This window comes from Chaetodon trifascialis, chromosome 5, assembly GCF_039877785.1.
Source record: "Chaetodon trifascialis isolate fChaTrf1 chromosome 5, fChaTrf1.hap1, whole genome shotgun sequence".
Lineage (NCBI taxonomy): Eukaryota > Metazoa > Chordata > Actinopteri > Chaetodontiformes > Chaetodontidae > Chaetodon > Chaetodon trifascialis.
The window spans coordinates 6,705,577-6,730,726 of NC_092060.1; the positions used below are offsets into that span (position 1 = coordinate 6,705,577).

The 25,150-nt window shown below is 44.2% G+C and overlaps 20 non-coding genes across 20 annotated transcripts; all 20 read left to right on the forward strand.

Annotated features, from left to right (window-relative positions):
* Positions 1 to 14,561: 14,561 nt before the first annotated feature.
* LOC139331916 (U6 spliceosomal RNA) lies at positions 14,562 to 14,666 on the forward strand. Its single transcript, XR_011602255.1, has one exon. It is a non-coding gene; the product is annotated as a U6 spliceosomal RNA (small nuclear RNA).
* Positions 14,667 to 15,120: 454 nt separating this feature from the next.
* Positions 15,121 to 15,227, forward strand: LOC139331913 (U6 spliceosomal RNA). Its single transcript, XR_011602252.1, has one exon. It is a non-coding gene; the product is annotated as a U6 spliceosomal RNA (small nuclear RNA).
* A 398-nt stretch (positions 15,228 to 15,625) lies between these two features.
* Positions 15,626 to 15,730, forward strand: LOC139331869 (U6 spliceosomal RNA). The gene has a single exon (XR_011602211.1). It is a non-coding gene; the product is annotated as a U6 spliceosomal RNA (small nuclear RNA).
* Positions 15,731 to 16,103: 373 nt separating this feature from the next.
* On the forward strand, positions 16,104 to 16,208 carry LOC139331917 (U6 spliceosomal RNA). The gene has a single exon (XR_011602256.1). It is a non-coding gene; the product is annotated as a U6 spliceosomal RNA (small nuclear RNA).
* A 398-nt stretch (positions 16,209 to 16,606) lies between these two features.
* LOC139331918 (U6 spliceosomal RNA) lies at positions 16,607 to 16,711 on the forward strand. Its single transcript, XR_011602257.1, has one exon. It is a non-coding gene; the product is annotated as a U6 spliceosomal RNA (small nuclear RNA).
* Positions 16,712 to 17,165: 454 nt separating this feature from the next.
* Positions 17,166 to 17,272, forward strand: LOC139331912 (U6 spliceosomal RNA). Its single transcript, XR_011602251.1, has one exon. It is a non-coding gene; the product is annotated as a U6 spliceosomal RNA (small nuclear RNA).
* A 454-nt stretch (positions 17,273 to 17,726) lies between these two features.
* Positions 17,727 to 17,833, forward strand: LOC139331923 (U6 spliceosomal RNA). The gene has a single exon (XR_011602262.1). It is a non-coding gene; the product is annotated as a U6 spliceosomal RNA (small nuclear RNA).
* Positions 17,834 to 18,206: 373 nt separating this feature from the next.
* LOC139331919 (U6 spliceosomal RNA) lies at positions 18,207 to 18,311 on the forward strand. The gene has a single exon (XR_011602258.1). It is a non-coding gene; the product is annotated as a U6 spliceosomal RNA (small nuclear RNA).
* Positions 18,312 to 18,765: 454 nt separating this feature from the next.
* On the forward strand, positions 18,766 to 18,872 carry LOC139331868 (U6 spliceosomal RNA). The gene has a single exon (XR_011602210.1). It is a non-coding gene; the product is annotated as a U6 spliceosomal RNA (small nuclear RNA).
* A 454-nt stretch (positions 18,873 to 19,326) lies between these two features.
* On the forward strand, positions 19,327 to 19,433 carry LOC139331880 (U6 spliceosomal RNA). The gene has a single exon (XR_011602221.1). It is a non-coding gene; the product is annotated as a U6 spliceosomal RNA (small nuclear RNA).
* Positions 19,434 to 19,806: 373 nt separating this feature from the next.
* Positions 19,807 to 19,911, forward strand: LOC139331920 (U6 spliceosomal RNA). The gene has a single exon (XR_011602259.1). It is a non-coding gene; the product is annotated as a U6 spliceosomal RNA (small nuclear RNA).
* Positions 19,912 to 20,365: 454 nt separating this feature from the next.
* Positions 20,366 to 20,472, forward strand: LOC139331881 (U6 spliceosomal RNA). Its single transcript, XR_011602222.1, has one exon. It is a non-coding gene; the product is annotated as a U6 spliceosomal RNA (small nuclear RNA).
* A 373-nt stretch (positions 20,473 to 20,845) lies between these two features.
* On the forward strand, positions 20,846 to 20,950 carry LOC139331921 (U6 spliceosomal RNA). Its single transcript, XR_011602260.1, has one exon. It is a non-coding gene; the product is annotated as a U6 spliceosomal RNA (small nuclear RNA).
* Positions 20,951 to 21,404: 454 nt separating this feature from the next.
* On the forward strand, positions 21,405 to 21,511 carry LOC139331882 (U6 spliceosomal RNA). The gene has a single exon (XR_011602223.1). It is a non-coding gene; the product is annotated as a U6 spliceosomal RNA (small nuclear RNA).
* A 454-nt stretch (positions 21,512 to 21,965) lies between these two features.
* LOC139331883 (U6 spliceosomal RNA) lies at positions 21,966 to 22,072 on the forward strand. Its single transcript, XR_011602224.1, has one exon. It is a non-coding gene; the product is annotated as a U6 spliceosomal RNA (small nuclear RNA).
* Positions 22,073 to 22,526: 454 nt separating this feature from the next.
* LOC139331884 (U6 spliceosomal RNA) lies at positions 22,527 to 22,633 on the forward strand. Its single transcript, XR_011602225.1, has one exon. It is a non-coding gene; the product is annotated as a U6 spliceosomal RNA (small nuclear RNA).
* A 398-nt stretch (positions 22,634 to 23,031) lies between these two features.
* Positions 23,032 to 23,136, forward strand: LOC139331922 (U6 spliceosomal RNA). The gene has a single exon (XR_011602261.1). It is a non-coding gene; the product is annotated as a U6 spliceosomal RNA (small nuclear RNA).
* Positions 23,137 to 23,590: 454 nt separating this feature from the next.
* Positions 23,591 to 23,697, forward strand: LOC139331885 (U6 spliceosomal RNA). Its single transcript, XR_011602226.1, has one exon. It is a non-coding gene; the product is annotated as a U6 spliceosomal RNA (small nuclear RNA).
* Positions 23,698 to 24,095: 398 nt separating this feature from the next.
* Positions 24,096 to 24,200, forward strand: LOC139331924 (U6 spliceosomal RNA). The gene has a single exon (XR_011602263.1). It is a non-coding gene; the product is annotated as a U6 spliceosomal RNA (small nuclear RNA).
* Positions 24,201 to 24,654: 454 nt separating this feature from the next.
* On the forward strand, positions 24,655 to 24,761 carry LOC139331886 (U6 spliceosomal RNA). Its single transcript, XR_011602227.1, has one exon. It is a non-coding gene; the product is annotated as a U6 spliceosomal RNA (small nuclear RNA).
* Positions 24,762 to 25,150: the final 389 nt, after the last annotated feature.

Genomic DNA, 25,150 nt, shown 5'->3' on the forward strand with positions numbered 1-25,150 from the left:
ATATATTTTGATCCGTATCTCATCTGACCACATCGAAAGCGCGTTCGGCACGTATAATGGTCACTCACCCTGACCGGATGTACACAGGTGAAACAGGGATGTCCGGTGATCTGTGACTCAAATTGCCTGATGACAAACGTGTATGTCACTTTCCCCGGGTCAACACATGACTCGTTCATCCGGCGAATTCTAGCATCCCTACAGTCTTTCAGGAGGACACCCCTCTGCATGGGTGGCTGCTAGGTGATAATGGCTATCCACTGAAAACGTGGTTGATGACGCCATATATCACACCTTCAACAAGACGGCAGTGTGGTTTTAACTGTGTTTTCAGCAGTGCTCAGTCAGTCATCGAACGCACACTGCGATCAATAATTAGCAACAGCGACGATTCAATGCAACTATCTGAGTCAGCACATTCAGTCAGACCTAAATGTATATATTGTGATCAGTATCTCATCTGACCGCATTGCAAGCGCGTTCGGCACGTGTAATGGTCGCTCAACCTGACCGAATGTACACAGGTGACACAGGGATGCAAACTAATCGGTTAACGTCCCTGTGCCAACCAGAAACAGCCGTGGCATCCTACAGAGCATATATACTGCATCTATCTCAGAGCACTCGAGAGACAGAGAGAGACAGACACATGGAAAAACGTAAGTGATGATCGTTGTCCGCTATTACCCACGTCATTTCATTCCAAATACAAATGTAATCATTGTAATGCTTAAGGTTATCTACAAAGATGGAGTACATCATTGCTTTGAGGAGGATGAAGAGGAGGCCAAGGATTTACCATCTAAGGACCTCATATTTAGACATCAGAATCAGAATCAAATTAGAAAAGAAAGAAAAGAGAGAGAACTATATATATAAAAAGCAAATATAAAAACAAAATATTAATATTGAGAAAAAAAAAAAATATATATATATATATATATATATACATACACACACACACACACACACACACACACACACACACGGGTGTGTAAAGTAATACAAACCCATGTCATGAGACATGAGTGACGTCAGTCTCCTGGAAACTTGCCATGCGCCTCGCCAGCGGCGTTCTTAAAGGTGAGGCGAGGAGCTGCTGTGATGATATTATTATTGGTGATAATTTGACTCGGCTGTGTCAAACCCACTCCACGCCTTCTCCCCTCCCTCTTTCCGAGTTGCGCCGCTGGGTGGGACTAAAATGAGAAGGAGGAGGAGATGCACCGGCGGCGCAGCGCACGAAAATACCAAAGTCTGCGCCGCCACGCCCCATCGGTGCAGCGGACCTGACTTTGCGCCGTGCCTGCGCCGCGCCAGCGGCGGAGTCGAAAATAGAGCCCAGGGCTGTAAGATCAAAAGAGCAAGAGTTCATGCTTACTCACATTTGGCTGGATCATAACCGAGATAATAAATCCATTGTCTGGCTGTGTTCAAAGAAACGGTTAACTGGATTAGAATGAACTGAGATGACTTTAGCTAACTTTATGTTTAGCCTTGATTGGTGTGAAGGACTGAAACATGAAATGGAAACTTGTTAGAGAGAGGAGTAAGTATGTCAACTTTGTAAGAGCAAGTTGAACTGAAGCTAAAAAGCTTCTTTTTATCTAATTGACACAACAGGATGAAGAAATGTGTTCATGTGCAATAATTTTGTTTTTAAATAAAATGTTGGGTACACGCTTGATCAAAAACCTCTCATTATGTCTTTTGGGTTTACTACCAGATAATATCCAAATGTCAAAATGCAGGAAATCATGGTGTCGTTTAGCTATGATAACAGGGTGCAGGATAACTTCACTCCACTGGAAATCTCCCACCTTGTCTACTTTTAAGGAATGGATAGAGGTACTGAGCTCAATGGCGGGTTATGAGTGGGTCACCTGTAGAGTGGCTGGAAGGGGAGATCTATTTAATGAAGTATGGGGCCCATTCCTAGCTCATTTACTGGATATGAAAGAATGACACTACCTACTGTACCTCTGCATAACTTTTTTATTTGGGTCAAACACAGGATGTACATACCATGTGGACTTCCTAGGGTGTGTTTTTGCTTTGTTTTTTGTTTTGTGATTTATGTTTCATGTTGTAGGTCTAGCTTGATGTGTACGTTGTTGCTGGACTGTAGACTCCTTTACGTTATTTTATTTTCTTGTTTGTAGAGAAAAAAAAAGACTGGGCAGATACTGACAAAGGACACAATCTATGCTTTTCTTATTCATGTAACCTTAATAATGTAACAGTTGTTCCCTTGTATTTGTCTGACTAAAGCATCAATAAAAAAGAAATGTGTTCATGTTAGCTGACAGTCACAGTGGCATGATGTCACAGTGTTGGAGCCACGCTTTTTTTGTTTTGTTTTGTTTTGTTTTGTTTTGTTTGGTTTTGATGACAGGCAATTTGAAAATGTGCCTGCAGCAGTATGCAGAGTTTCCCTCAGGAAATATGTTTGAGTAGGTAGTAAGCACTGTGTACCCCCCATAAATCCAGGCACTATTGGGTAAAACAAGATGATTATCACAATAATTTCAACCTAGTTTCTGACCTGCAGTGCAGTCAGTTTTTCCTCACTTTAGCCAATGATTGTGACTGATTGAGTGATTTATCTCTATTTGTCCAAACAATTACCGAGAAGCAAACATGCAGCTCAATCAGTCAATCAATCACCTACCGGCTGAGTAGAATCAGACAAATCCTGATGCTTCTCATGCCATTATTTCTGCTGATTTCCTTACGGGTACTCTATTACTTCTATTTCAGACAAGGCAGGACACCCTGCTGGGACAATGTCAGCTTAGAAGACGCAAGCCTGAGAGCTAACAGCGGACTGCTGCACACAGTGAGCAAAGCCATGCTGCAATCAAAGTAAGAAAGTAAGTAAGCGACTGACTTGTGATCACTTTACTAACTTGTGTTTGGTGTGCGGTACTTATTAAACACTTATAGTTGGCTATGTGTAACATAGCACAATATGTAGATGAACATATTAAGGATACTGTATCAATACATTTGAAAAAGTGGTGTTGGACAGTAACATATTACTGTGATTGCTAGTAACGTGTGAAATTTAGTAATGACATTACAGTTACTAATCCCAATACTATGACATTTTGGAATTTGTCTGTCTACCTGGAAGTTTGATAACTGGTTAATATTGGTTTGGTCTCTCTGCGTTCAGTAGACAGGCTGGTCCAGGATCTGATAGAGAAGCGCAGGGGTTAGAGATGGGTGGAAGCAGTTAACCTCAACCAAAAAAAGAAGAAAATCACTTTAATGTTAATTCTGAAGTTGACTTATTCACACGTTGTATGCTTTTAGTTGGCATGTTAAAGTCAAGCATTCATCAAATACGCCTATGGTCACCTAGTTTAGTTTTAAATTGAGGTTGAGTGATTGCAGAGCTGAGGTTGGGCTTTCTGCAGCACTGTGTGCAGTCCATCCATATCCATCTATATTGCGGTTGCTGGAGCCTATCCCAGCTGTCAACGGTCGCCAGTCGATCACAGGGCAACATATACACACATACAACCATTCAAGGACAATTTTAGAGTCACCAGTTAACCTAATGAGCATGTTTTTGGTCTGTGTGAGGAAGCCGGAGTGCCCAGAGAAAACCCACGCATGCACGGGGAGAACGCCAGATCAGAGAGATTGAACCAGCAACCTTGCGTGTGAGGCACGCGCACTACCTGCTACTCCACCGTGCCGCCCGCTTTGTGCAGTCATCGAAGTTAAACGAAACTGCAGAAACACAACGCCTCTCGACGCACACCTTTGTCAGAGCTGAACTGGGTAACTAAAGTAAAGACGTTAGTAATGGAGTGTATTTCTTCTGCTGCTGAGCAATTAGTAATGTCATTAGTTTTTCAATGAGCAATGTGTATTTAGTAATTAATTATGGTTTTCAAGAGATTGAAAATCAAATAATTCATTGGCAATAATGTGGTGGGTTTATTAGTCTGGGTTTATTATTGTTTGTATAATAGTATATTATGTTCAGAAAAGTTTACACGCATTAGTATTTGAATTTGTAGCTCAGTCTGGGTGACATAAGTAACTACGTCTTGAAAGCCTGAAGTATGTTTGAATGTTTGACAAAACACAATGTATTTACAGGTTAATGGAGCATTAATCAAATTACGTACAATAATTGATGAAGAGTTGAACCCAGGGCTTTTGAGGTCACAGCCCTGCACTGAGATCTACTTAACTGTCAGTTGTTTCACTGGTTGAATTTGAGTTGCGATGCATTTCAGTGTCCAGTCGTACTCAGGGAACACCTTCTCTGGTTGGACACCACCCATTTCCCACTTGTCTTGAATACATTATCTTCCCAGAAATATATGAATCCTTGATTTTTATGCAACCTGTCGACAGAATAGAGCAGCAGCTCTCTCTTTCCACCTAAAAAAAATAAAACAAAACACCATGCTAAACCACTTCAAGACACATGAGGGCACTGTTGCTCCACGTTTAGAATAGTAAAACACACTGCACCAATACTGAATAAGATGTAATACCCGTCCACTTGCGTCCATCATGTCCTGAATCTTAACCCCTCCCCCCCTCCCTTCCCCTACACCCCTCCATGCTTAAATCCAGGACTCAGACATTTTTGAGACTTCATTACCATCTTTCTCTTTGCTCTCTCACCTTGGCCACTTCCACATTGTACACACACAGGCATAGACACATGAACACATATGGTCCTTGACTTTACACATGAATTGCAAACAGTTTTTTCTCATGGGGATAAGAGGTGGCCTGATGATTGGATGAAGAGATGGATGGACTTTGCTTCACCTTTTTCCACGTGTCACACAGCGCCCAGCGATGCTCTCACAGCACGAGGGAATGCGGTGGAGGGGGATGAGGGAAAAGGAGTAAAGAAGACAGGGAGGAACGATGGTTTGGAAGGATATATGGATGACAGGGAGGGTGGAGAATTGAGTACTTGAATGTCAAAGCTAAGACAGAAAAGTGTCATGAAAGATGGAATAGGTGGATGGGTGGATGAGGGTGGGAAGGTGGTGGAGGAGAGGTGGGTGCAGGATTTCTCAGCTCCAGTAAGTAAAGTCATAGCAAGCCAAGTTGTCTGCCACCTTCTCTCTCTTTTCTTAATGTTTGTCTTCATCCTCTGCTTTTTGTCCCTTCGTTTTCTCTGGCATGCTCCGTTATTAAAATAATCTCTCTCCTGTCTTCCCCCTGCCTCCGTCTCTCTCTCTGGTTTGATGGATTGCTGTAGTTTTTCAGGGTTTTCACTACAGATAAGGTTCTGCCTTCGGGTGCACACAGAGTTTGCTTTCCGGGATGGACCAATTTGCAAGTCATCAGAAGTCAAAGGTTATTAATTTCAATCAAAATGCTTTCAGGAAAATAAAACACATTGCATAATGTTTGTGGACTTCATATATGGGGTGACATAGCTTTTCTTTTTTGGCTTTATCAAATAGCTGAATGAATTAATTTCATTGTGACATGGATTTTCCATTCCACACTGAAATAAAGCAGAAAGGATGTAACAGCATCTGTGTTGTTTTTAATTAGTGCACAGCAAATACATAAAGAAAATACAAAAAAATAAAAAATAAAAATGTTTACCGTATTATTGTGCGTTGGATCTTTTTTTTTTTTTTCCATTTTGACATTTAAGGTCTTCCATAGAGTGTCTCTTTGCTAATGCTGTTTCGATCTTGCAGGTATATTGCATGTCACTTTGTGTGAGATGGGTTAACAATGCTCTGCTCTCAATCACTGGCAGAGCATCAGGGGTGCAAGTATGCGATGTGACCCAAATCAAACACATACCTACACAGAAATAAGCAGCCAAGGTCATGGTCCATGCCATGCTGTGTCTACTTAAAACGCTCCTGGGGGATCTTCTAATGACTTCTGCGTTCAAAGGTATTAAACGCCTGACAGTGCCGGTGGCTAATTTCCTTAAAGTCTTTGTGTGTTCAGCTCTCAGTGCTTTTGTTGCTTCTCACTGGGTCTGTGTGGTTTAGAGTTTCACCCCTGCATACCTGTTCATACTCTCACATATCAGCCTTGGTTTAGACTGCAGTCAGCCATGCTAAAGGTGTGTTAGGTTAGGTGAGTGTGCATGTGTGTGTGTGAGAGATTATCGATAAGTCCTATATCTTGTCATAGACAGAAGACAGGCCTGACTGGATAATAATAAATTCAAAGTCCTGATAGTCCCACTGGTAGGCATCAAATTAATGTTTTTTCTTTGTTTAAATTGAATATGTTATTGATTTCTTGGACACCTATGGAGACTCACACACACATCTGCAGGGTATCTCAACAAATGTTAGATGGGGTGCCATAATTTGGTGCAGTGCTTATAATAGCTCTGCAACAGTGGAAGGTGGAAAGAAAAGCTGGCCACCATCAAGAGGGGGAGCGGTGATACGTGGATAACAGTGCACATTTTCTCCTGGAAGACATTCATGGTGTTGCAGCACTAGAGAGAAGTTCAAACCCTGGCTACTTTCTCAGCTCACATAACTGACCAGTCATGCGTGTTAGTGCCATAGTATTAGCTTTGGAAAGTTAAAGAAAATGGTTGCACACAGCTCTCCCAATCCAGTATTAGAAAGGTGTCAGGGGGGGATTTCTTCTTCTGGCACTTCTGGCTATACTGGCAGCACTGAGACTATGCCGGCTCCCTTTTTTGCCTTTTGTGTGCCCTCTCCATCAGCCAGTGCACACTGCCCAGTGTCATATGGTGTTGTGATGATTGGCTGATTTGTAGACAGAGTATCTTGAAATAACAAAGATAACAAAGATGTTACCATGTTTCTCTTACAACTGTCAACTTTCCTTTGGGACAGTTTACGCAGTGTATAGGGGCCACTGTACACAGTCATCCACTTTAATGTTCTGCTACTAGGAGAATGTGCTGGAGATTTGACTGAAAATATTGTTGTGACAGAGATTGGTGCTTATTCTAAACTTCTTATTCATTTGTGGACTCTCGTGATGTGGTGACACTTTTTTTTACTGAAGGCATATTGGAGCAAACACTATGAATAACTGTACAAAGCAAGCATGAAAAGATGCAAAACAGTGGAAGACAAACCTGGGGACACCCCCCTCTTGGTTTGGAAAACATACATCTCTTGAAAATACACCTCCCACGGGACTCCACTTCCCAGGTGGATATTGCTCTAGATTTTTACCGTCTTTAATAATAAAAATCTAACTTTATTGTTGTTGCTTATCGACAATTTTGTTGTTTCCACCTATATTGTCATTGCAGTCAGATTTTGTTAATGTATGGCTGTTATCAAATTAGGAATAGGCATTAATCTGCAGTGCTGTTTAACACATGACATGAGCTGCCATGTGAAGTATGATGTGAATTTTCATTATCCAGCAGTTATTTTTCTCAGCTAATTATCATTCTCTGGAAAAAGGCTGGCCAAGAAAATAATACATGTACCTGCACATTGAACACAGCTAACCATCTCTGCATGTTCCTGTCCTCGATCCCAATTCAAGTCCCTAAATAATGATGAGCATCTGCTTGTTGAGTCAAATACCATGTATATTTTCCTTAGACAGTTGTGCAGTGTACATTCCATTTAGTTGTCAAATCCAAAATGCTTTCACACATTGCTTCACGAATGCTTTGGTGACATGATTATTAGTTTGTTCCCCTGTTTTGTATAAATGAAGGCTCTTTCCCAGTTTACTGATGGGCCAACAGGTCTTGAAATAGATCAGAATGACATGGCAGCATTTTAGTAATGCCCCCCTCTGGAATACATATCACAACCTATTTAGCCTGTAGACAACAGTTAAAGGAGTTTCAATCAAAAACATGTAAATCTTTGAAGAATAAGTCACAGATATGTTGACAGTATATTTTTACATAGTCGAGTAATTTCTTAAGAGAAATGGGCACTGTAGTTTTAACATGATTAAATAGTGTTTTGTTGTGGCCTATTTTCAGCTGCGTATCAATACACAGGTGCACTCATGAGTATTTACATAAGTGGGACTGAGTCAAAATAAACAATAGTTCATGTTGATGGTAATGCAGTAAAATGTCACCCAGTGCAACAGTGTGGCTTATTGTTTCATTGTTTTAATAGTTTATGGATCTCTATGGCACAGGGGGAGGAGATATATGAGTCCTTGAGTAGACACATGATACTTGTTCATTGGATTAGTTCATTGTGGCTTTGGTCCTTTGATCAAATCAACAATGTTAATCACTTTAAGTAATATAAATGGATGATTTTGCATTTGTCCATTCGCAGCGACAAAATCAGTCTTTAAATGCTTTCACAGTAACAGGTTTTATTCGGTAGCTGTTGTGCCTCCAAGAGCCAAATTCATTACTACCTTTGTCCCACTCGCTTTTCATCAGTGAGACCAATTAAAGACTCTCACATTGATCCTTAATATTAGAACTTTCACTTTCTGCTTCTGTTGCTCCCCAAACCCACCTCCCGTGCAAACGCACACAATGCCCTTCTTAAGCGTGTGGTTATTGTGCATTTAAATTAAGCCTCATTCAAACAAATAAGCAGTTGGACTTGACTCATTACATGGAGCCAAATTGCTTGTCCCACAGGGCTATGTTTTACCTCACCCAAACAGATAAATTGTTCAAGACTCAGATTGGATTTCACAATGTAATTTAATCTCTAAACAAGAAAATCCAGATTCAAATTGTTTATTTTGTAAGCTTTGACTGCTCGTATTCGCCATGAGGAAATAGGAAAAACTGCCGCTGAGTGATTTGTACCTTGTTATTGGGATTTATTTGACTCTAACCGAGGTGTGGATTTGCAATTGTATCAAATTTGTGTTAATCAGTGTGGAAACCGACATACATTAACAAGAAAAATCAACACAATACTGTCTTATGTTTAAAAGGGAGACCCTTTTTCAGTTGTTTCCCATAAACATTTGCAGAAAAAAATATAATCACAGGAAACTGAATAGCAGGATGTATCACCTTTTCTTTATTCAGCCTGTGAGTCTGAGATCCGATAAGACAACTGACAGCACAAGGAGAAAGAAGTCATTCAGTATGAGGAGCAAAAGAGTTGATTATAGGCAAAATCAACCTCCAATTTAATAATGATGGCAGAACAATAATGATGTAGAATCAATGCTATGGAAGTACTGAGCCATCAAGGAAATTGATGCCCTTCTAAGATGTGATCAGAGGGTGGAAGTTCTTTCACATGTGGATGTTTGTGACTTGAGCACCTCGCTGGGAAGTGAAATAGCAACAGCACACTTTTCAACACTGAATATGTTTGTATATATGATGTGTGCTATGGTTGTAGGAGCAATTACACTTGGGAATTAATATCAAGCATTTGTGAAATAGGTCAGAGGTCATTTGGTCTGCGTGTGTGCCCCTGCACCTACACAATTACAGATTAAAACATCATAATGCTTCTGAAAGAATATTGCTTCATCTTTGGGTTCTTAGGGTTATTTCTTCCCTACATGGTCAACATCTTGGTGTGGTAACCTGCTAACCTTTGCTAAGGAACACAATCAACAGTAAAGTTGAGGCTGATCAGAAGATGGGAATTAGTTTTGCAAGCATTTGGTCATAAACCAAAGTACTGGACAAACTGAAATGACCACATTAGTTGTTGACTGACCCTTGGACCACTAAATATGTATGGTCTCCAAAGCACTGGCAAAGCATTACTCCTCATGATTGGAATTCCCTAAAGTCTAAAGTCTAAGATACACAGTAACTCCTATAGTGTCCTTGACTCAAGATATGTACAACGTTCTAATGAAGAATAAACACACAACCTGCATTACAATCACAGCAGGAATCACTGAACACAGTGTACAGAAAACACTGCTGCAGGCTCTTTCGTCATCTCCATAATTCAGTGGCAAAAATGCAGGTTAAAATTAATGAATCTCACCATCTAATGTGCTTGGGAAGTCAAACCTGTCGGCTGCTCCTGCATGATCGGGCTTGCTCCTCCTTCTTTCCTTGACTTCTCTCGTCCATTCATGCTTTTCTCCTCTCTCCTCCTCGCACCCTCCTGCCTTTCACCTCTTCCTTTTTGGTTATCTTTTTGTCTTTAAACATATATGACCGTGTTAGGATTAGCTAGACATTTGACAGTGGCATTGTTCTATCGCACGTACACACACACACATGCACACAAATGCTGGTACAAGCCTTCATGACAGATGGTCAGGCTAATTGGCTGCTCTCTCAGCTTGGTTGCCCCTGCGCCTGTGTGCTGCTTTGTTTGGTGTGTGTGTGTGTGTGTGTGTGTGTGTGTGTGTGTGTGTGTGTGTGTGTGTGTGTGTGTGTGTGTTTGTGTGTGTGTTTGTGTGTGTGTTTGTGTGTATGTGTATGTATGTGTGTGTGTGCTTGTTCCCAAAGTGCTATGTAGCTATGTTTCTTTGCTTAGCATGCCCATAATGTGTGTGTGTGTGTGTGTGTGTGTGTGTGTGTGTGTATGTGTTTCTGGATGTAAAGATTGCAAGGAAATATTCAGCTTTGTTCCACTTGATGTCTGTTGCAGAGGTGGGTAACACAGTGAGTGTGTGTGCGAGCATGTTTGTGTGTCTGTCTGTCTGTCTGTCTGTGTATGTGTGTGAGAGAGATCAGGTAGAGTGCAGGGTTGTTGTACACCGTATGCATGACAGACAGGTGCTGTGTTGATATGAATCAACAATATGCACAGGCACTGAGTGAGACAAAATATCCATACACACAAATGGACAGACCCACACAAGAGGAAACATGTTTCACATGGGCGAATGCACACACACACACACACACACACACACACACACACACACACACACACACACACACACACACACACACACACACACACACACACTTCTTAGGCTTCTGGTGTATACATTCTGTAAGTGAACACACAGAGCCCCTGCTGAGCCGACAGGGAATGATGGCAAGATGCTGTGCTGCATGTCTCTCAGAGGAGGGTCAAACTGGAGGATAATGGCCGTATGAATATTATATCCTTCCCTATAAATGGTGACATGACATTATTAGGCATAGGGAACTATCATGAGACTTGTTATTTCGATTCACATCATGACATAAAAAGGGTAAAAAAAAATGTCTATTACTGGCTATGGTTTTCTCTTTTTGGACAGCTGCGATTTTCTTAATCATAACCCGTTAAAACAATTAAATTATTTTCAAACAGGCGAACATGAATTGACCGACAGGAGGAAAAAGCTAAATGAGAAGCTGTCATAGAAAAGCATGAATGGCAGTTGAAGAGGGTTTTCTGTGAGAGCATTTTCATTAGTGTATGAAAAGGTTTCAGCGGTGAATGAGATACGTCATGAACATGAGGCATTTTAGTTGTGTGGTCAGTTGAATTTCTCAACGTGATGGAAAATTTGAAGTAATAAGAATCCCCTGTTCTACAGATGAGATACATTAAATGAGCCTTATAGTTACTGGTGATATGTCCAGATATTTCCCATCAATCTGTCCAGTGCATGCTGGGATAGGCTTCATTCCCAAACCCAATTCAGTCAGAGACACTTACAGTATAGTGACCAGAGGTCCGATTTGTCTGGGATTGTCCCAGTTTCAAGCTGGGTGTCCCAAGTCCCAACTGAAAAAGCTAAAATGTCCCAGTTTTCAACATTCACCACTAAGTGTCCCACTTTTCACCACAATTAAAATAAGAATATTAATATTATACTTGTTTTCAATGCTTACCCAGATGTTCATCATGTTCTGTCCCAGTCATTATTACCCAGCAGAAAAATATAACCAATGCACCACTTGTCTGCATTCAACACTGATTTGTCTGTATGTCTGTCAATCAATCACTGTGTTGTTGTCCAGGCTATGTTGTTGTCCAGGCTATGATGCTTTAAGCTTTTTCTGACACTCATTATGTTAACAGTCAGCTGTCCTGCTGAAGAGAAAGTCTGCCATTTCTAAAGCTCTCCAGGAGTCTTCCTCCTTCTTTTGTTAAGTACAAAAACCAAGAAAAATGCTGCATTCATGGCATCCATGGTGTTGAAATGTGAACTCAGGTGGTGTGCTAAATTGAAATATTTATCCCCCATCCCGATGAAAATGCCAATTGTGCGTGCATATAAGGCCACGTATGTGCACATGAATCAATGTATTGACCATTTATGGTACATGGGTATACAGCTGGATTCAGATGATTGACTCATTGATGATTGATGAAGATCTCAAATAATCCGAGCACTCTGTGGGGTGAACATATTCTCCTTCAGTCAAAACACCTACTATTTGTTCGAAAACAATAATTGAATCTCCTAAAGATGTTAGCATAAAAGCAGCTATACTATGTTATCAGAACTGCAGAGAATTCCTTCATTGAAAGAAGAGCAAAGAACGGCACCAATGGTTTTTCTCTGGTAAAGTCAACGTCACTGGGAACCTGAAATTTGTCCTCATCATGATATTCTCTGTCCGACCTTTTCTAGTGAAACTGTCGTGACTGTGTAGAGTTGCATCTTTGTTAACTGCTTTTTGTTTGCTTACAAGTATGCGGGCATACCTTGAAAACTTGATCATCCGATGAAAGCACACATTTGATCTTGATGTAGAGGAACAATGCGTTAATACGCTGCTGCCTCGTCTCAACGGTCTTTCAGTCTAAGGTCAGAAACGTCATCGCATCGACTGCTATGTGGCAGCTGAATGCTGAACTCTGTTGTCAGACTTTCATTTTTTTGAATGCTCCTCCAGGATTTTTTTCACAGATCACTCCATGATTTTAACAGTTAAAACTTTAAACTTCAGCAACTTTAACAATCATTGCTATTTTGAGCAAGTCTCAAGTCTGCAAGTTGAGTCTGACGTACCATAATGAAAGCTGAAACCTGGTTGTGGGAAGATTAGAAAAATACATTTGTGATCTCACTGGCTCACTGTTCAAAACTACTGGTACAGTCCTTTAAAGAACCACTATTCTTAGATGTTCCAGCAGACAAAAGTCCATATACTGACAGCGCTGGGTCTGCTATATTAAAGTGAGATCCAAAATGTTACGCTGCTCCAATTAAAAGCTTCTTGGGAGCTAGAACCAATGAAAAGCCACACTTTACCCTCAGTTCAGCCCTGTATGTGAAAATATAGTATATTGTGGCATGACTGTCCTTACCAATTGTTAAGTCAAGGAGTTGCACGAATTATCCTTATCCGTATTAATTGAAAAGGAGGGAAGTTCTAGGAAGTTCTTATTTAATGATTCATTCATGTGGGGGTCAAAGCAGTATATTTACTGACTGGAATTGTTGTCAATATAATTGACAGACTCCAGGTGATCCAGGTACACGTGGTTTAGGGGAAAATGACCTTGTAAGAAGTACTAGCCAGGGTTACCCATGAACACTTGATAAATGCCCTTTGTGTGCTTTTGTGAGGGTGAGGATTTAAGGCCAAATCTGCGCACAAATCATTAAAAAATAGTGTCACTTATTTGCAGTCATGCACACACTGTCACACACAAAGTAACTTCCTTTCTCTTTAAACCAAACAGACAGTCACACACACTTAGCCCTGGAACTCATGACTCTAATCTTTGCTGTTGGCCAATATGAACCTGTCACAGCGCAAAATTCCATTAGTGGCCGGGTCAACTCATTCAGTTATGTGCTGGAAAAGAGAGCGAGTTTGTGTGTGTGTGTGTGTGTGTGTGTGTGTGTGTGTGGGGGGGGGGGGGGGGATTAATGAGAATTCCTGTATCTTGTCATAGACAGAACAGAAGCATGACTGGATTGAGCAAATAATAGATTCTAAGTCCTGATAGTCCTCTGGTAGACATTCTACTAACACTCTAGAAATGTGCAGAGATTAGGACCGCCTCTCCTTTACTACACTTAACTGCATTTTACAGCAGTCTGGAACAGCCAAGGAACATGTCAATATGCTTGGTTTTATCGTTAAACAAACGATAAACATCATTGAACATGTTGCACTGCCAGACCAGCTATAGCCTATTAGCCACAAATAGCTCACTAGCTACTGTTTCAAGTTGCAACTCTTTTCATGTGAGAAACACAACATCTAACCTCCACAACCACTGAAATATCTGCACATCTGCTGTTGCTGACATAAAACGCATAGTTCCTAGAGATCAAAGGCTGTCAACAAGAATTCGATGGGATGCCAACAATTGGGTACAGGCCTTCATGGCCCACTCAGGGTGACTTGTTTGAACTTTAGTGATCCTCTGACTTTTCCAACATCCTCATCACAGGGCTCTTAAGTCACGCATTGGGCTTGACACTCACACATTTCAACCCATCCACACGCTCACACACCACGCTCCCCCGACTGGCTGAACATGCGTTGCATGTATTCCGAATGTGGAGAATCAGAGACTGCTCTACTCTGCTTGAGATAAATATGTGTCATCAATAAACTGATTCCACATAGACGTGCTGAGCCTGAGTGGGAGTCACCCACTTGCCCTGAGATCCTTTAGATAATGGGCAACCAATATGTTACAGACAAAATAAGCAGTCAGTATCTAACAATTGCAACTTGCCATGCTTAAGGGTGCACCCCTCCATGGAATACAGCCCTCTCATCTGCACTTCCACAAAAGGGTCGAATACAGAGAAGATTAGCATGACCCTTGCAAGAGGATGACACGCATTCTTGCGAAGCATGTCTACATTTTCATTTGCCTGTGCTGCCCCCAGCAGTTCTCCAGCAACCGAGGCCAGAGAATCTCCAGTTGCCCCAGTTCACAACGCCCTGACATATAGTTGAGTATAGCAGAAGGCCTGGCTCTGCCTGGCTCCCCCTACTGGCTGAACACCCCTTGCATGTATTCCGAGTGTGGAGAATCAGAGACTGCTCTACTCTGCTCGAGATAAATATGTGTCATCAATAAACTGATTCCACATAGACGTGCTGAGCCTGAGTGGGAGTCACCCACTTGCCCTGAGATCCTTTAGATAATGGGCAACCAATATGTTACAGACAAAATAAGCAGTCAGTATCTAACAATTGCAACTTGCCATGCTTAAGGGTGCGCCCCTCCATGGAATACAGCCCTCTAGTCTGCACTCCCACAAAAGGGTCGTTCAGCCAGCAAGGGAATAAAAGGTAGGCAGTGACAGTTAGTTTTTGTGCTTGCTTCAGCAGCACATATGCAAAATTGGAATCGATACAGAGAAGATTAGCATGGCCCCTGCAAAAGGATGACACGCATACTCGTGAAGCGTTTCCACATTTTGATTTGCCTGTGCTGCCCCCAGCAGTTCTCCAGCAACCGAGGCCAGAGAATCTCCAGTTGCCCCAGTTCACAACGCCCTGACATATAGTTGAGTATAGCAGAAGGCCTGGCTCTGCCAGGCTCCCCCTACTGGCTGAACACCCCTTGCATGTATTCCGAGTGTGGAGAATCAGAGACTGCTCTACTCTGCTTGAGATAAATATGTGTCACCAATAAACTGATAAATATGTGTCATCAATAAACTGATTCCACATAGACGTGCTGAGCCTGAGTGGGAGTCACCCACTTGCCCTGAGATCCTTTAGATAATGGGCAACCAATATGTTACAGACAAAATAAGCAGTCAGTATCTAACAATTGCAACTTGCCATGCTTAAGGGTGCACCCCTCCATGGAATACAGCCCTCTCATCTGCACTCCCACAAAAGGGTCGAATACAGAGAAGATTAGCATGACCCTTTCAAGAGGATGACACGCATTCTTGCGAAGCATGTCTACATTTTCATTTGCCTGTGCTGCCCCCAGCAGTTCTCCAGCAACCGAGGCCAGAGAATCTCCAGTTGCCCCAGTTCACAACGCCCTGACATATAGTTGAGTATAGCAGAAGGCCTGGCTCTGCCTGGCTCCCCCTACTGGCTGAACACCCCTTGCATGTATTCCGAGTGTGGAGAATCAGAGACTGCTCTACTCTGCTCGAGATAAATATGTGTCATCAATAAACTGATTCCACATAGACGTGCTGAGCCTGAGTGGGAGTCACCCACTTGCCCTGAGATCCTTTAGATAATGGGCAACCAATATGTTACAGACAAAATAAGCAGTCAGTATCTAACAATTGCAACTTGCCATGCTTAAGGGTGCACCCCTCCATGGAATACAGCCCTCTCATCTGCACTTCCACAAAAGGGTCGAATACAGAGAAGATTAGCATGACCCTTGCAAGAGGATGACACGCATTCTTGCGAAGCATGTCTACATTTTCATTTGCCTGTGCTGCCCCCAGCAGTTCTCCAGCAACCGAGGCCAGAGAATCTCCAGTTGCCCCAGTTCACAACGCCCTGACATATAGTTGAGAATAGCAGAAGGCCTGGCTCTGCCAGGCTCCCCCTACTGGCTGAACACCCCTTGCATGTATTCCGAGTGTGGAGAATCAGAGACTGCTCTACTCTGCTTGAGATAAATATGTGTCACCAATAAACTGATAAATATGTGTCATCAATAAACTGATTCCACATAGACGTGCTGAGCCTGAGTGGGAGTCACCCACTTGCCCTGAGATCCTTTAGATAATGGGCAACCAATATGTTACAGACAAAATAAGCAGTCAGTATCTAACAATTGCAACTTGCCATGCTTAAGGGTGCACCCCTCCATGGAATACAGCCCTCTCATCTGCACTTCCACAAAAGGGTCGAATACAGAGAAGATTAGCATGACCCTTGCAAGAGGATGACACGCATTCTTGCGAAGCATGTCTACATTTTCATTTGCCTGTGCTGCCCCCAGCAGTTCTCCAGCAACCGAGGCCAGAGAATCTCCAGTTGCCCCAGTTCACAACGCCCTGACATATAGTTGAGTATAGCAGAAGGCCTGGCTCTGCCTGGCTCCCCCTACTGGCTGAACACCCCTTGCATGTATTCCGAGTGTGGAGAATCAGAGACTGCTCTACTCTGCTCGAGATAAATATGTGTCATCAATAAACTGATTCCACATAGACGTGCTGAGCCTGAGTGGGAGTCACCCACTTGCCCTGAGATCCTTTAGATAATGGGCAACCAATATGTTACAGACAAAATAAGCAGTCAGTATCTAACAATTGCAACTTGCCATGCTTAAGGGTGCGCCCCTCCATGGAATACAGCCCTCTAGTCTGCACTCCCACAAAAGGGTCGTTCAGCCAGCAAGGGAATAAAAGGTAGGCAGTGACAGTTAGTTTTTGTGCTTGCTTCGGCAGCACATATGCAAAATTGGAATCGATACAGAGAAGATTAGCATGGCCCCTGCAAAAGGATGACACGCATACTCGTGAAGCGTTTCCACATTTTGATTTGCCTGTGCTGCCCCCAGCAGTTCTCCAGCAACCGAGGCCAGAGAATCTCCAGTTGCCCCAGTTCACAACGCCCTGACATATAGTTGAGTATAGCAGAAGGCCTGGCTCTGCCAGGCTCCCCCTACTGGCTGAACACCCCTTGCATGTATTCCGAGTGTGGAGAATCAGAGACTGCTCTACTCTGCTTGAGATAAATATGTGTCATCAATAAACTGATTCCACATAGACGTGCTGAGCCTGAGTGGGAGTCACCCACTTGCCCTGAGATCCTTTAGATAATGGGCAACCAATATGTTACAGACAAAATAAGCAGTCAGTATCTAACAATTGCAACTTGCCATGCTTAAGGGTGCGCCCCTCCATGGAATACAGCCCTCTAGTCTGCACTCCCACAAAAGGGTCGTTCAGCCAGCAAGGGAATAAAAGGTAGGCAGTGACAGTTAGTTTTTGTGCTTGCTTCGGCAGCACATATGCAAAATTGGAATCGATACAGAGAAGATTAGCATGGCCCCTGCAAAAGGATGACACGCATACTCGTGAAGCGTTTCCACATTTTGATTTGCCTGTGCTGCCCCCAGCAGTTCTCCAGCAACCGAGGCCAGAGAATCTCCAGTTGCCCCAGTTCACAACGCCCTGACATATAGTTGAGTATAGCAGAAGGCCTGGCTCTGCCAGGCTCCCCCTACTGGCTGAACACCCCTTGCATGTATTCCGAGTGTGGAGAATCAGAGACTGCTCTACTCTGCTTGAGATAAATATGTGTCATCAATAAACTGATTCCACATAGACGTGCTGAGCCTGAGTGGGAGTCACCCACTTGCCCTGAGATCCTTTAGATAATGGGCAACCAATATGTTACAGACAAAATAAGCAGTCAGTATCTAACAATTGCAACTTGCCATGCTTAAGGGTGCACCCCTCCATGGAATACAGCCCTCTCATCTGCACTTCCACAAAAGGGTCGAATACAGAGAAGATTAGCATGACCCTTGCAAGAGGATGACACGCATTCTTGCGAAGCATGTCTACATTTTCATTTGCCTGTGCTGCCCCCAGCAGTTCTCCAGCAACCGAGGCCAGAGAATCTCCAGTTGCCCCAGTTCACAACGCCCTGACATATAGTTGAGTATAGCAGAAGGCCTGGCTCTGCCTGGCTCCCCCTACTGGCTGAACACCCCTTGCATGTATTCCGAGTGTGGAGAATCAGAGACTGCTCTACTCTGCTCGAGATAAATATGTGTCATCAATAAACTGATTCCACATAGACGTGCTGAGCCTGAGTGGGAGTCACCCACTTGCCCTGAGATCCTTTAGATAATGGGCAACCAATATGTTACAGACAAAATAAGCAGTCAGTATCTAACAATTGCAACTTGCCATGCTTAAGGGTGCGCCCCTCCATGGAATACAGCCCTCTAGTCTGCACTCCCACAAAAGGGTCGTTCAGCCAGCAAGGGAATAAAAGGTAGGCAGTGACAGTTAGTTTTTGTGCTTGCTTCGGCAGCACATATGCAAAATTGGAATCGATACAGAGAAGATTAGCATGGCCCCTGCAAAAGGATGACACGCATACTCGTGAAGCGTTTCCACATTTTGATTTGCCTGTGCTGCCCCCAGCAGTTCTCCAGCAACCGAGGCCAGAGAATCTCCAGTTGCCCCAGTTCACAACGCCCTGACATATAGTTGAGTATAGCAGAAGGCCTGGCTCTGCCAGGCTCCCCCTACTGGCTGAACACCCCTTGCATGTATTCCGAGTGTGGAGAATCAGAGACTGCTCTACTCTGCTTGAGATAAATATGTGTCATCAATAAACTGATTCCACATAGACGTGCTGAGCCTGAGTGGGAGTCACCCACTTGCCCTGAGATCCTTTAGATAATGGGCAACCAATATGTTACAGACAAAATAAGCAGTCAGTATCTAACAATTGCAACTTGCCATGCTTAAGGGTGCGCCCCTCCATGGAATACAGCCCTCTAGTCTGCACTCCCACAAAAGGGTCGTTCAGCCAGCAAGGGAATAAAAGGTAGGCAGTGACAGTTAGTTTTTGTGCTTGCTTCGGCAGCACATATGCAAAATTGGAATCGATACAGAGAAGATTAGCATGGCCCCTGCAAAAGGATGACACGCATACTCGTGAAGCGTTTCCACATTTTGATTTGCCTGTGCTGCCCCCAGCAGTTCTCCAGCAACCGAGGCCAGAGAATCTCCAGTTGCCCCAGTTCACAACGCCCTGACATATAGTTGAGTATAGCAGAAGGCCTGGCTCTGCCAGGCTCCCCCTACTGGCTGAACACCCCTTGCATGTATTCCGAGTGTGGAGAATCAGAGACTGCTCTACTCTGCTTGAGATAAATATGTGTCATCAATAAACTGATTCCACATAGACGTGCTGAGCCTGAGTGGGAGTCACCCACTTGCCCTGAGATCCTTTAGATAATGGGCAACCAATATGTTACAGACAAAATAAGCAGTCAGTATCTAACAATTGCAACTTGCCATGCTTAAGGGTGCACCCCTCCATGGAATACAGCCCTCTCATCTGCACTTCCACAAAAGGGTCGAATACAGAGAAGATTAGCATGACCCTTGCAAGAGGATGACACGCATTCTTGCGAAGCATGTCTACATTTTCATTTGCCTGTGCTGCCCCCAGCAGTTCTCCAGCAACCGAGGCCAGAGAATCTCCAGTTGCCCCAGTTCACAACGCCCTGACATATAGTTGAGTATAGCAGAAGGCCTGGCTCTGCCTGGCTCCCCCTACTGGCTGAACACCCCTTGCATGTATTCCGAGTGTGGAGAATCAGAGACTGCTCTACTCTGCTCGAGATAAATATGTGTCATCAATAAACTGATTCCACATAGACGTGCTGAGCCTGAGTGGGAGTCACCCACTTGCCCTGAGATCCTTTAGATAATGGGCAACCAATATGTTACAGACAAAATAAGCAGTCAGTATCTAACAATTGCAACTTGCCATGCTTAAGGGTGCGCCCCTCCATGGAATACAGCCCTCTAGTCTGCACTCCCACAAAAGGGTCGTTCAGCCAGCAAGGGAATAAAAGGTAGGCAGTGACAGTTAGTTTTTGTGCTTGCTTCGGCAGCACATATGCAAAATTGGAATCGATACAGAGAAGATTAGCATGGCCCCTGCAAAAGGATGACACGCATACTCGTGAAGCGTTTCCACATTTTGATTTGCCTGTGCTGCCCCCAGCAGTTCTCCAGCAACCGAGGCCAGAGAATCTCCAGTTGCCCCAGTTCACAACGCCCTGACATATAGTTGAGTATAGCAGAAGGCCTGGCTCTGCCAGGCTCCCCCTACTGGCTGAACACCCCTTGCATGTATTCCGAGTGTGGAGAATCAGAGACTGCTCTACTCTGCTTGAGATAAATATGTGTCATCAATAAACTGATTCCACATAGACGTGCTGAGCCTGAGTGGGAGTCACCCACTTGCCCTGAGATCCTTTAGATAATGGGCAACCAATATGTTACAGACAAAATAAGCAGTCAGTATCTAACAATTGCAACTTGCCATGCTTAAGGGTGCACCCCTCCATGGAATACAGCCCTCTCATCTGCACTTCCACAAAAGGGTCGAATACAGAGAAGATTAGCATGACCCTTGCAAGAGGATGACACGCATTCTTGCGAAGCATGTCTACATTTTCATTTGCCTGTGCTGCCCCCAGCAGTTCTCCAGCAACCGAGGCCAGAGAATCTCCAGTTGCCCCAGTTCACAACGCCCTGACATATAGTTGAGTATAGCAGAAGGCCTGGCTCTGCCTGGCTCCCCCTACTGGCTGAACACCCCTTGCATGTATTCCGAGTGTGGAGAATCAGAGACTGCTCTACTCTGCTCGAGATAAATATGTGTCATCAATAAACTGATTCCACATAGACGTGCTGAGCCTGAGTGGGAGTCACCCACTTGCCCTGAGATCCTTTAGATAATGGGCAACCAATATGTTACAGACAAAATAAGCAGTCAGTATCTAACAATTGCAACTTGCCATGCTTAAGGGTGCGCCCCTCCATGGAATACAGCCCTCTAGTCTGCACTCCCACAAAAGGGTCGTTCAGCCAGCAAGGGAATAAAAGGTAGGCAGTGACGGTTAGTTTTTGTGCTTGCTTCGGCAGCACATATGCAAAATTGGAATCGATACAGAGAAGATTAGCATGGCCCCTGCAAAAGGATGACACGCATACTCGTGAAGCGTTTCCACATTTTGATTTGCCTGTGCTGCCCCCAGCAGTTCTCCAGCAACCGAGGCCAGAGAATCTCCAGTTGCCCCAGTTCACAACGCCCTGACATATAGTTGAGTATAGCAGAAGGCCTGGCTCTGCCAGGCTCCCCCTACTGGCTGAACACCCCTTGCATGTATTCCGAGTGTGGAGAATCAGAGACTGCTCTACTCTGCTTGAGATAAATATGTGTCATCAATAAACTGATTCCACATAGACGTGCTGAGCCTGAGTGGGAGTCACCCACTTGCCCTGAGATCCTTTAGATAATGGGCAACCAATATGTTACAGACAAAATAAGCAGTCAGTATCTAACAATTGCAACTTGCCATGCTTAAGGGTGCGCCCCTCCATGGAATACAGCCCTCTAGTCTGCACTCCCACAAAAGGGTCGTTCAGCCAGCAAGGGAATAAAAGGTAGGCAGTGACAGTTAGTTTTTGTGCTTGCTTCGGCAGCACATATGCAAAATTGGAATCGATACAGAGAAGATTAGCATGGCCCCTGCAAAAGGATGACACGCATACTCGTGAAGCGTTTCCACATTTTGATTTGCCTGTGCTGCCCCCAGCAGTTCTCCAGCAACCGAGGCCAGAGAATCTCCAGTTGCCCCAGTTCACAACGCCCTGACATATAGTTGAGTATAGCAGAAGGCCTGGCTCTGCCAGGCTCCCCCTACTGGCTGAACACCCCTTGCATGTATTCCGAGTGTGGAGAATCAGAGACTGCTCTACTCTGCTTGAGATAAATATGTGTCATCAATAAACTGATTCCACATAGACGTGCTGAGCCTGAGTGGGAGTCACCCACTTGCCCTGAGATCCTTTAGATAATGGGCAACCAATATGTTACAGACAAAATAAGCAGTCAGTATCTAACAATTGCAACTTGCCATGCTTAAGGGTGCGCCCCTCCATGGAATACAGCCCTCTAGTCTGCACTCCCACAAAAGGGTCGTTCAGCCAGCAAGGGAATAAAAGGTAGGCAGTGACAGTTAGTTTTTGTGCTTGCTTCGGCAGCACATATGCAAAATTGGAATCGATACAGAGAAGATTAGCATGGCCCCTGCAAAAGGATGACACGCATACTCGTGAAGCGTTTCCACATTTTGATTTGCCTGTGCTGCCCCCAGCAGTTCTCCAGCAACCGAGGCCAGAGAATCTCCAGTTGCCCCAGTTCACAACGCCCTGACATATAGTTGAGTATAGCAGAAGGCCTGGCTCTGCCAGGCTCCCCCTACTGGCTGAACACCCCTTGCATGTATTCCGAGTGTGGAGAATCAGAGACTGCTCTACTCTGCTTGAGATAAATATGTGTCACCAATAAACTGATAAATATGTGTCATCAATAAACTGATTCCACATAGACGTGCTGAGCCTGAGTGGGAGTCACCCACTTGCCCTGAGATCCTTTAGATAATGGGCAACCAATATGTTACAGACAAAATAAGCAGTCAGTATCTAACAATTGCAACTTGCCATGCTTAAGGGTGCACCCCTCCATGGAATACAGCCCTCTCATCTGCACTTCCACAAAAGGGTCGAATACAGAGAAGATTAGCATGACCCTTGCAAGAGGATGACACGCATTCTTGCGAAGCATGTCTACATTTTCATTTGCCTGTGCTGCCCCCAGCAGTTCTCCAGCAACCGAGGCCAGAGAATCTCCAGTTGCCCCAGTTCACAACGCCCTGACATATAGTTGAGTATAGCAGAAGGCCTGGCTCTGCCTGGCTCCCCCTACTGGCTGAACACCCCTTGCATGTATTCCGAGTGTGGAGAATCAGAGACTGCTCTACTCTGCTCGAGATAAATATGTGTCATCAATAAACTGATTCCACATAGACGTGCTGAGCCTGAGTGGGAGTCACCCACTTGCCCTGAGATCCTTTAGATAATGGGCAACCAATATGTTACAGACAAAATAAGCAGTCAGTATCTAACAATTGCAACTTGCCATGCTTAAGGGTGCGCCCCTCCATGGAATACAGCCCTCTAGTCTGCACTCCCACAAAAGGGTCGTTCAGCCAGCAAGGGAATAAAAGGTAGGCAGTGACGGTTAGTTTTTGTGCTTGCTTCGGCAGCACATATGCAAAATTGGAATCGATACAGAGAAGATTAGCATGGCCCCTGCAAAAGGATGACACGCATACTCGTGAAGCGTTTCCACATTTTGATTTGCCTGTGCTGCCCCCAGCAGTTCTCCAGCAACCGAGGCCAGAGAATCTCCAGTTGCCCCAGTTCACAACGCCCTGACATATAGTTGAGTATAGCAGAAGGCCTGGCTCTGCCAGGCTCCCCCTACTGGCTGAACACCCCTTGCATGTATTCCGAGTGTGGAGAATCAGAGACTGCTCTACTCTGCTTGAGATAAATATGTGTCACCAATAAACTGATAAATATGTGTCATCAATAAACTGATTCCACATAGACGTGCTGAGCCTGAGTGGGAGTCACCCACTTGCCCTGAGATCCTTTAGATAATGGGCAACCAATATGTTACAGACAAAATAAGCAGTCAGTATCTAACAATTGCAACTTGCCATGCTTAAGGGTGCACCCCTCCATGGAATACAGCCCTCTCATCTGCACTTCCACAAAAGGGTCGAATACAGAGAAGATTAGCATGACCCTTGCAAGAGGATGACACGCATTCTTGCGAAGCATGTCTACATTTTCATTTGCCTGTGCTGCCCCCAGCAGTTCTCCAGCAACCGAGGCCAGAGAATCTCCAGTTGCCCCAGTTCACAACGCCCTGACATATAGTTGAGTATAGCAGAAGGCCTGGCTCTGCCTGGCTCCCCCTACTGGCTGAACACCCCTTGCATGTATTCCGAGTGTGGAGAATCAGAGACTGCTCTACTCTGCTCGAGATAAATATGTGTCATCAATAAACTGATTCCACATAGACGTGCTGAGCCTGAGTGGGAGTCACCCACTTGCCCTGAGATCCTTTAGATAATGGGCAACCAATATGTTACAGACAAAATAAGCAGTCAGTATCTAACAATTGCAACTTGCCATGCTTAAGGGTGCGCCCCTCCATGGAATACAGCCCTCTAGTCTGCACTCCCACAAAAGGGTCGTTCAGCCAGCAAGGGAATAAAAGGTAGGCAGTGACGGTTAGTTTTTGTGCTTGCTTCGGCAGCACATATGCAAAATTGGAATCGATACAGAGAAGATTAGCATGGCCCCTGCAAAAGGATGACACGCATACTCGTGAAGCGTTTCCACATTTTGATTTGCCTGTGCTGCCCCCAGCAGTTCTCCAGCAACCGAGGCCAGAGAATCTCCAGTTGCCCCAGTTCACAACGCCCTGACATATAGTTGAGTATAGCAGAAGGCCTGGCTCTGCCAGGCTCCCCCTACTGGCTGAACACCCCTTGCATGTATTCCGAGTGTGGAGAATCAGAGACTGCTCTACTCTGCTTGAGATAAATATGTGTCATCAATAAACTGATTCCACATAGACGTGCTGAGCCTGAGTGGGAGTCACCCACTTGCCCTGAGATCCTTTAGATAATGGGCAACCAATATGTTACAGACAAAATAAGCAGTCAGTATCTAACAATTGCAACTTGCCATGCTTAAGGGTGCGCCCCTCCATGGAATACAGCCCTCTAGTCTG